The 11,272-nt window shown below is 43.6% G+C and overlaps 1 protein-coding gene across 5 annotated transcripts in view; it reads right to left on the bottom strand.

The window, feature by feature from the left end:
* Positions 1-11,272, bottom strand: part of LOC147027062 (uncharacterized) — a 514,850-nt gene that overhangs the window by 377,248 nt on the left and 126,330 nt on the right. The gene's annotated exons all lie outside the window — the stretch shown is intronic.

The raw sequence follows: 11,272 nt of genomic DNA on the forward strand, positions 1-11,272 counted from the left end.
GCATATTATCTAGAACCGGAGCCTTATCTGTTCTTTGATTTCCCAGCTGTTCTTTTACTTCCTCCACTCCACCCTGGATCTTCTGTAAAAGCCCTTCCTCACATCCTTGATAGATACTCCCATTTATTGGAAATTCTCCTGACTGTTCTTGTGTAAAAGTTGAAGAAAAATACCTGTTTAATAAGCCTACTGTCAGGTATGAATGTCAGTTGTGACTATTGATTGGCCACATATGGTCCATATTTAAACATTTGATTCATTTAAACATTCGGTAATTGCATTCGGTAATCAGTTGTCTGGATTCAAACCAGTGTCACCGGTGTCCTTGCTGTCTTAAAATGCATTTTACGCAAGCCTACATGGCTCCTGCCCTTTCCATAAACAAACTTGCAGCAGGCAACTGTTATGAGTTCCAGCTCTTGAAACCTCAAAGCTGTTTTTGAATATGTGCCAGCTTTGTCTCGCAGCCCGCTTACAACCGTGGGAGAGTTATTGGATTGCCAAACTTCCCCTAGGATGTAGGGAGGGGGGAAAAAGCCCACTTGCACCTTTGTTTCTTGCTTTGCCTTGCTTTTCTCCACCGAGGAATAGGGTTTTATATATGAAAGTTTTGGAGTGTGACTTTTAGTGTGGTACAGGGTCTGACTGCTCTGGTTGGTCCCTGTGTCACTTCCGCTTGCAAGTGCTGTGCCACTTCAATAAACCGTATTCGAGAATCTTCTGTTGACTCACCTCAATTCTTGGCCAGGATTGGTGAGGGTCATCACACCTACCATCTCACTTTCATCACTACCACTATCCTGGTGCTATTCCTCAATGGGCCCACACTGGTCCTAACCCGTTCTTTTCCACTGGTATACTTAAAGAAAGCCTTGCTATTATGTATAATATTCTTAGCCATGTTCTTCTCACCCTCTCTTTTGGCTTGAGAGTTGTTTGCTTAACTTGCCTCTGTTTACTTCAATAGTGATATAAATCTAACTCCAGTCCTGTTATTTTAAACCTAATAAATGCCTTCTGCTTCTCCGTTTTCGCATTCCTTATCTCACTGCTCAACCACCCTGGCTTCCTTCTGCTTCTAGTTCTACACCTCATTGGAATGTACTCTGCACTCCACACATTTGCTCCTTGAAGGTTTCCCATTTTTCTGATGCTGATTGTCCTCTTGTTAGCTTCTCCCATTCTACATCACCCAACTCTCTCCTCATACATCATACCTCATACCTACTATCCTGAACTCTAACCCTTAACAGAGTCTTTGCGCACACAATGTTATGGACACTTACTCCGAAATGCTCCCCAACCTCTACCTCCTCCACCAGATTGGGATCATTACTTAAGAGGAGGTCTAACACTGCACTCCCCCTCGTGGGATTATCAACAAACGAGGTTAAAAAGCAATCCTGGACTAAAACGAGGAAATCTTCATCTGCTCTGGCCTTTCTTTCCCTGTTCCTGGACCCAATCTATCCCTGGGAGGTTAAAATCCCCCATAATCAATACTCGTTCCTTATCACATGCCCTTTTGAATTCTTCATGTACTACTCCTTCCTCCTCTTCTTTCACACCTGGAGCCCTACAAAAGCATCCAACCAGTATCTTACTGTTTTTACAATCTCTAATCTCTACCCATACAGAATCCTCCACATTTATTCCTTCCTCAATGTCACCCCTTTCTCTTGATGCAATGCTGTCCTTTACCAATATTGCTACTTCTCCTATTCTCTCCTTCCTATCACACCGATACACCTTGTAGCCTTCTAATCCTGTCCTCCAGTTACTCTCCTCCTTAAACCATGTCTCACTCACTGCAACTACATCGTACTCCTCGTACTATCTACTTTGGCTCCAAGCTCTTCCATCTTATTATTTAAACTTCTGGCATTGGTATGGAATATGCTTAACTTTTCCCTTCCTGAAATTCCATTTTCTTGCCTGGCCTGTCACGGCACACAGGGAGTCATCTGTAAATAGATAAAGGAGATTATTTAAAGGGTCAAAGCGGTCATTGATTAAGATTAGGAATAAAACTGGGCCCACAACACTGCCTTGGGGAACTCCAGCCTTGACAGGGAGAGCCACACATTGGCTATCAGAGTCGAGGAACTCAGTAAGCAATGTGTGAAGTTGGCCTTGGATGCCATAGGCAGAAAGTCTGGAAAGCAAGGTGGGATGCCAGACTATAAAAGCTCGAGATATGTCTCGAGAGACGGCACTGATCACGTGTCTGACATTGAGGGCCTCCATCCATTGTTCGGTGAGTAGAGTTACTTGGTCTGAATCCAAATTGGTGATCCGAGATGAGACCATTGGGGAAAATTAAGGATTTTATATAAAATTTCGATGATTGATTGTGAGACCTTGCTGATGATAGAAAGTAAGCTAATAGGTCTGTAGTTAAGGGGATCCATTTTTACCTCCACCACCGAAGGAGAAGGAGGATATGTTTTCACCCCTTTCTGTCTGTTTGTCTGTCTGCTTGTTATATAGCCAAAACGAAGTTTTTGCAAGATATGTTAGTCAGCTTGGATGTTTTTTTTTTTTTTTTGTCTGTAATCACGTATAAAAAATTCTGCAGAGCACAGTTATTATTGGAAATTTTTGCAACTTCGCATATCAGAGGCCTAGAGAGGTCCCTTTCAGCGCACAAAATTTTGAAGGTCAAGGTCAAAGGTCAAGGTCACTGTCGCAAATCAGGGGAGTAGACGAAACCCTTATTTTTTGAGTAATTTTGATCGCATCATCTTCAAACTTCATGGGAATATCGTTCATGGCCTGACGCTCAGCTGATTAATTTTTGGTGGCGATTGGCCTTGACCTTCATATGTTTTTTTTGTATGTAATCACATATAAATCACTCTGCAGAGCACAGTTATCATTGGAAATTTTTGTAACTTCGCATATCAGAGGCCTATAGAGGTCCCTTTCAGTGCACAAAATTTTGAAGGTCAAGGTCAAAGGTCAAGGTCACTTTGTCGCAAATCAGGGGAGTCGACGAAACCCTTATTTTTTGAGTAATTTTAATCGAATCGTCTCCAAACTTCATGGGAATGTAGGATATGGTCTGGCGCTCAGCTGAAATGTGTTGTTTCTTTCTCATGGATCAGGCATTACGTTGCGGAGGTATGCGCTCCACCGAGTGCCCTTCCAGTTGCTCCATTTTATGCAGTGATGTTGGCTGATTTCCAAACAGATGGAAGATGACCAAGGGCAAATTATTGGGTGAAAAGAGCAGGAGGATGTGTAACAGCAGAAAAACACGTTTTCAAGACACATGAGCTGATGCCATCTGATCCAGTTACAGAATCGGAGTCGAGGGTTGACAAGTGCAAAAGGTCCTTCTCAGCTGCAAAAGACATATAATCCAGGCCTGGCCTGTTCACCAGACTCGGCCAAATCGGGGTCTTGGGCTCCGCAGGCTGGGTCCATGGCCGAGGAGGAACAGGCGGCCAAAACCACTCTCCCCAAAGTCGAACGCCAACTCACACAAGCCGTTCTCCTTGCCTTTCAGGGTGGGCCTTTTCCACGAAGTAGATCGCAGACTCACACAGCCATCCCTCTGGAAGCAGATCGCCTACTCACAGCCGTCCCTCTCGAAGCAGATCGCCGACCGACACTAGCAGTTTCTCATCCAGCAGAAAGCAGGCAGACCTCATGCAGTTCCTCCCCTGCCTTTTTGGGGCGCGCACCTTCTCACGAAGCTGATCCCAGACTCGCACACCTGTCCCCAGACCGACAAAGCAGCAAGTTCCTTTCGAAACAGATCGCAGACTGACCCAGCCGTCCCTTATACAGCAGATCGCGGACTCGACACAAGCAGTTTCTCCCTTCATACAGCCGATCCCGACTCGACACTCAGGCAGTTACTCCCTTGCTTCTTGGGACTCGCTCTTTTTGGACCGCCTCCGGGGACACGCGATTGGTCCATCATTCGAGTCTGCAGCCGCTCCCCGCCAATGGGCTGCTGACATGTCTTGTTGACTGAGTATGGCAGGGCGCTGGGCGGGGCTAGTTAGAAGGAGGGAAAGAAAAAGAAGCAAGGCGCCTCTCGGTACACCACCACTGTACGAACACTGGACAGCCTGCAACACCTCCCGACACACATGTAATGTCCGATTACCAAACAACCTGGCGAAACATGCATTTAAGGGGGGATCTGGGCTAATCCTATATTTAATAACCCACGAAGGGCCCATTTCCGCAACAATATTACATCCTAATTATCATTAAAACATACGAAAAGAGGTCACACCAATGGTGAAAATTGTCTCAATCTGACAAGCGGTTGTGGAGAAAAATACTAACGTTCTGTGCGGACAAACAGACGAACAAACAAACAAACGAAAAATCACTCATCATGTGACAACTTGGCAAAACAGCACAAAATAGAATGGCACTCGGGAGCATGCATACCTCTGCCAGGTGGAACATTTCACGTTTTCTATCCCACTGATGGACTGGATCCGAAGCAAAATCCAATCCGCTTGTTCTTGTCACCTATTCAACTCATCCACCTTGTTTTGTCATAACTCGTCCACAACTTTTTGAGGTATAGTGATATAATTAGTTTTTAGCCCAATCTATCAATTTCAGAAATTAGGCCTGTGTTCACCTTTTGACCTTAAAATTAATTGGTAGTTGGCTTTAGCAAACTGACATGAAAATGATCTTCAAATTTCATGTTAATTGGATTAAAATTGAGGATTTTTAGAAATTTGGCCTATGTTGACCTTTTGGTTCATGTTAGCCTTTTGGTTTATGTTGGCCTTTTTGCCGATGTTGACCACAAAAATAGTTGGTGGTTGAATTCAGTGAACTAATCTGTAAATCCTTTTCAAATTTCAACTGAATCGGATGAAAATTGAGGACTTAGAAATTTGGCCCAAATTGGCCTTTTGGCCTATTTCGACATTTTGGCCTATGTTTACCTCAAAATTAATGTGTTTGAAATCAGCAACCTGACATGAAAATGCTCTTTAAATTCAAGTCAATTGGATGAAAATTGAGGATTTTAGAAAATTTGGCCCAAATTTGCCGATTGGCCTATGTAGACCTTTTGGCCTATGCTTACCTCAAAATTAGTAGGTGGTTTAATTCAGTAACCTGATATGCAAATGCTTTTCAAATTTCAAGTTAATTGGATTAAAATTGAGGATTTTAGAAATTCGGCCTATGTTGACATTTTGGTCTATGTTGACCACAAAAATAATAGGTGGTTGAATTCAGTAACCTGATATGTAAATCCATTTCAAATTCCAACTGAATAGGACGAAAATTGAGGATTTAGAAAATTTGGCCCAAATCGGACTTTTGGCCTCTTTTAACCTCTTGGCCTGTTACCTCAAAATTAACAGGTGTTTGAATTCAGCGACCTGACATGAAAATGCTCTTCAAATTTCAAGTCAATCGGATGAAAATTGAGGACTTGAGAAAATTTGGCCCAATTTGGTCAAAATTGGCCTTTTGGTCGACGTTGATCTCAAAATTAATGGGTGGTTGAATTAACGACCTGGTATGCAAATGATCTTCAAATTTCAAGTCAATTGGATGAAAATTGACAATTTTGAAACAATTTTGAAATCTGGCCTATTTTGGGTTGACCTTATGGCCAATGTTGACCTTTTGAACTAGGATAACCTCAAAAGTAATCGGTGTTTGAATTCACAGACCTGATGTGCAAATCCTGTTCAAATTTGAAGTCAATCGGATGAAATTGGAGGATTTTTGAAAATTTGGCTCAAATTGGCCTATTGGCCTATGTAGACCTTTTCGGTCGACCAAGTTTTACGAAACTTCAATGAGGAAACGTCGCAGGGTTGGTGACATTAATCTCTGAAAATTTCAGAAGGGTCGGTTGAGTGGTTTGGGCTGGAGGGAAGCAGACAGACAAACTCACAAACACAAACAAACACACAAACACACAAACACACAAACAAACACACAAACACACAAACACACAAACAAACACACAAACAAATGGAGGTGATCAACCTACCTGTCATAAATTTAAAAAAATTGCCAAGTAACAAACAAATGGAACCAAATACAAGACTCTCTCCTTCAGCGAGGGTAAAAATGGCAATTTCAGTTGGAGACCTCCACAAAGGGGAGATGGTGCTATAAGATTCGGACATTGTGCTCAGTAAGAAACTCCTATTTACACAGGATAAGGTGTCACCCAAGGAGGTTCTACTGGCGTGCAAGGTTCATGAGAGAAGATGTTAACTCTCACAAGTATTTAAGTCAGTTCAGTCTTTTAGGACTGCCACTGGTAACAGGTAACCCATTGCTACCTGCCGTGTGGTCAGATTGTCGGCGACTCCACCAACACCCCTCACTGGCTTGCTTGTGGGGAGGGCGAATATAATATCCTGCCATGACGAAAACAACACCTGATAAAAAGTGTGGATGAGCTCCCTTCATGAGCTTTATTGTTGTCAGTGATTATTCCTTAAAAAAAATGGTTCCAGAAGTTTGGAACATCTTCACACAATGCTCTCGATAAGGGGGACACAGATCGTGCCTTTTCCACTCTGCCCGAGAGATGGGGATCAGCTGGTCATGTGTACCGGATGCATTGCATCAGTACTTGTTAGGTAGACATGACACAGTGAGGCTTACATCCAATTGGGTTTAATTCTGACAAAGAACAGCACTTGGTTAAGATGGAGACTCGATACCCGGATGCCCGAGAGTGCCCCCTATATGTACATACCCATATAACAACCAGTCCAGAATGGCGTGATCGTCTCCTTCTCTCCAACGTTATGCATTCCATTACAAATGGACCGTTAAAAAACTAACTGGAAATGTAATTTAAAAAACACAACTATAACACAAGCAAAACAACAGTAACAAAACGTGATGTGTGAAGCTTACAAGAGGGTCAGCCAACAGATGTAAATGCCACAGTCGAAGTGCAGGACTGCATTGTGGTTACTCAACATAATCGGCCATATATTGCAGGCTGCCCACGCAATCGGCCAGAGCATCGAGGCACAGGGGATGGTGATAATGGTGTACGCAAGGATGTACATGAGCCCTGGTGAAGGTCATTGGAGGCTTCAAGAACATGATCACCTGTTGAGCCATTTTGACACGATCTGGGAAGGCAGGTAACGACAGTTCGGGGGGAGAGGGGGGGGGGATACAGAGGGCAATAGACAGGACACCTGGTGTTTCTTCGTTCTCGTGCTGAAGAAACCAGTGGGCAAAGGTTTTCCATTGCATACCACATACAATGTGGCGCCAATGCCAATGCTCATGGCAGATCCATCACCATGTACAATCACCCTGCATCCGTCACCACATGCCACATGCAATGTGGTGTTGATGCCAGCGTGCGTGGTAGATCTGTCAGTAACAATCTACAACTGATCCGACATTTTAGGTAAGGTTGTTGAGCAATGTCCCTGAAGGGCTGCCTGAGCTTTAGCCAGAGCAGCATTCAATTCGTCAGTCCACAACACACAGTCCCTTGAGGGTCGGCCAGCACAAAGATCGTCCAAGGGGGACAACAAGGTAGCCACCTGCATTCCGTAAAACATGCGCAAGTAAGCATCACCAATGGACTGAAGACTTTTCGTAGTGGTAGGTGAATGGCAGGAACTTAGAGTGGCGACTTGGTGACGACGAACACCCACATGACTCGAAGACCATACCCATCTTAGGATAGTGGGGGATTTTGGGCAGATAACAGTTTTTGTGGCTGAGAGTCGAAAGTCGCATTTATCCAAGATATGAAGCACAGCAGACCAAACTTTGAATAGTTCCTCAGGTGAATCTGTGCCACAGAATAAGTCATCTGCTATTTTGGCAACAGAGTGAGCCTCAAGGACATCTCCAAGAATGCAACACATCAGCTCCTCCAGTGCCGTCTCGGAGCCTGGTATGCCCATGTCAGACTGGGCATAACCACAATTCCAAAGGAATGGGATGACAATATCACATTATTTCACAGAATACTTCATGAGTGGAATCTGTACAAAGGCCTGAGACAAGTAGAATACGATAATATCGGACCAACCCGCGATGGTGCGGAGAATGGATTCCACACAAGGCATTAATGATGGTTGTGATTTGCTGTTGCAGCCAATATCCCTGAACGCAGTGACAAGTCGAGATCCACTACCGGACTTTTTGATAAGGAGCATGGGGTTAACATACTCTACACACAAACAGACAATTCAGACAATTCGGCGTCTTCAGATTTAACATCTTCAGATTCAGATTCAGCTTTCCCATCTTCAGATTCAGCTTTCCCATCTTCAGATTCAACTTTCCCATCTTCATGTTTAACGACCACGCCGATAGCTTCCAACTCATCAAACTTGGCTTGCAGGTCAATGAGGCGTGATCGGGGAGAGGACCCTTGTGCTGTGGGTGTTTAGTCGGGTCCATATTGCCAATGGCATGAATGTTCGTAACAGCGCCATTATAACCGATGATTTTAGGGTCAAAATTAGGTGAGAACTCACGATGGAGGGAGGTGAACTTTGCGATAATATCCATTGCTTGGGTGTTGTCAAGATCAACGTGGGTAGTGTCAACAGAGGCATGAGGTGAAAGTGGCGGTGCACACTTAACACTGGAGGGGGGGGCTCACAACCTCAGAGATTAGGGAAGCATTCACGATGCCAAAATGGGAATATCGCTTGAAAGCGATGGGACTTGTATTCCAATTAGGAATGCGAATGCGAATGCGGCCGCATACACTGTGCATGTCAGGTTGAGGCCACACCAGCATGGGCGATGAGTCTCATGTAAACAGAGATATCGGACTGGGCTCATTGGCGACATCGGAACACATCATGGTGCTGGGGATGTCTGAAAGGGTTTCAAGGAATTTGCCGGGCCATGTTGTGGTTGTAGTCACTGGGGAGCGTAGATCAACTTGTGTTCGGCCGATTGAAGAGACCCCTCCTGTCTTAGGGGATAAATCACCGTACATGCACTGATCATGATCGCCGATGCAAATGAGCCACCATGTGGGGTGAATAATAATGTCAATTTGAGACATGAAAGCAGTTCCCATGAGGATGTCTACATTGACATCTGAAACAGTCAAGACATTAAGTGCCAAAATGTGATCAGCCCTGTCGAGTTCAACATAGGTTTCACCAACGACATCCAGGGGGCTCACACCATCTGCTTAGTAAGCATGCTGTGTACTTTCTGAGACTGATATGGTGAGGCCAATATGGTTGGCCAATGTCGCACAAACTAAGTTAATTTTGGCAACAGTGTCCAGCATTATGGGTATAGTGTGGTTGTTGTAGCAGGCAAATAGAATTGGTGAGCAATTGGTGTACACATGCCTTGTGGAAATATGCAGGTGCCTGGTCGTTGTGTCTATAGTTAATGAAGGCTCATCATGGTCGTCAAGGTCACTATCGGAATAATAATCATAGTGGTCCCTGCCACAGATCTGACGAATGCTGCAGAAGAATACCTCGTCCAATGTTGGGAGGAAGCGACAACGACTTAGAAAATGATTGTCATGGCAACTTTCCTCTTTGTGTAAGGGACACCATGGAGGTGATCGTTTGCCACTGGGTCGAGATGGCTGTGATGGAGATCGCTACGGCTGCTGTTGGGGTTTGGAGAGGGTTTGAAAGGATGGTTTAGTTACTGCTGACCTCATGACTGTAGCATCAGCCATAGAAGCAACTTCAGCAAGGAGTGAGTACATGTTGAGTGATATCTCAGGTTTGATTGAGGCTAATGTTGGAGACCTCAACTCAGTCCCATAACATTGCTCGACCAGCTGGGCTAGATCTGGATGGCTCAAGCTAAGCCATGTTAACACAATAAGGTTTTCTAGTGTTGGAGACAACTCTTCATTGATTGTTGCTGACTCACCACGATGAGTTATTGGGACATCTGTTCTTAAGAGGTTATAATCGATGAATGCAGTGAGTTGCTGAAACAAATCCTCAGAGCATTCGTCACTCAAAAAGTGTATGGGATCAAAGTGGAGGAAATGAGCTCCTGATGGCTGGAAACCAAAGTGCATATGAATTGCCTGCCAGAGTGAAGCCAGTAAAGTGGAGTTCTTTACAATTGCAGATCTTGAGATGAGGGGAGAAAAATTGGCAATTTGGTCAAACATTAGTTTCAGATGAGCTATCTTCTGTTGTGCTTTCTGGCCATTCTGAGTCTCAGCACCATCATTGGCAAAGTCATAAAGTGGGAAAAGACCAGAGTTCTTCACCCAGTTGATACCATATAAAAGGAATGGGGCAAAGTTCGAATCCAATGATAACATTACAATATGTTCTGTCGCCAGCATTTGAACAATGGCAACATCTCATTTTTGGAGAGACACCACTGTTTTTGTGCGCTACTATAGGCCACCATCTTCAGACACTGTCATTTCAATCACTGTTATAACATAGGGATCCCAAAGTCAGTCCTTTTTCCGATGCTCACCTGCCGGGTGTAATCCGGAAACTGATTTTTAAAAAAGTGCGAGATGAAACGCTGTCACCACATCAGTACTTCTTAGGTAGACACCACACAGTCAGGCTTAGATCCAATCAGGTTTAATGCAGACATCGAGCAGCAATCAGTCAAGATGAAGACTCAACACCCGGCCAGAGAGCACCCCCGATATGTAAATATCTATATAACAACCAGGCTAGACTGGCGCTGTGCCGATTGAGACAAAACACATTCTCGATTCCACAAATCGGTTTTAAAATACATAAAATAAATGGCTCAAACAATATAAAGTCCCCCATACTTGTTTGCTCCAGCCAAGATGTTTAGGGGCATGATGTATGTAGAGTCCTGTGGATTAGAAAACACAATTTAAACCACAAGAAAAAGGAGGATGTTTTTAAAGCTTTTAAAATTAAAGTAAGAAGGAAGAAGCGTTTTCTTCAATGAAGATAGTGAGAAAAAGAAGAGGTAAAGAAAGTGGCACAGGAAGTGCAAGTTGAAGGCAGAATGAGATTGTGTTTTGTCGTGAAAGAGTTTTTGTTGTTCGTTTGTTTATTTGTTTTTTGAAGCAAAGGGAAATATAATAACATTAAAGAGGCAGAAAGGACGAAAAAAAAGTCCAGGTCTAGAGAGTTGGTGGAACAGGCAGGCAAGGAGCAGGCGAGGTAGGTGGCATCAGCGGACGAATAAGGCAGGTGGAGTATATATATATATATATATATATATATATATATATATATATATATATATATATATATATATATATATATATATATATACATACACGTATCTTTGGGAAAAGAAAAAAAAAAAATGGAACGACAAATAA

Source organism: Eptatretus burgeri, chromosome 5, assembly GCF_056783735.1.
Source record: "Eptatretus burgeri isolate ZD-2024b chromosome 5, Ebu_testis_v1, whole genome shotgun sequence".
NCBI lineage: Eukaryota > Metazoa > Chordata > Myxini > Myxiniformes > Myxinidae > Eptatretus > Eptatretus burgeri.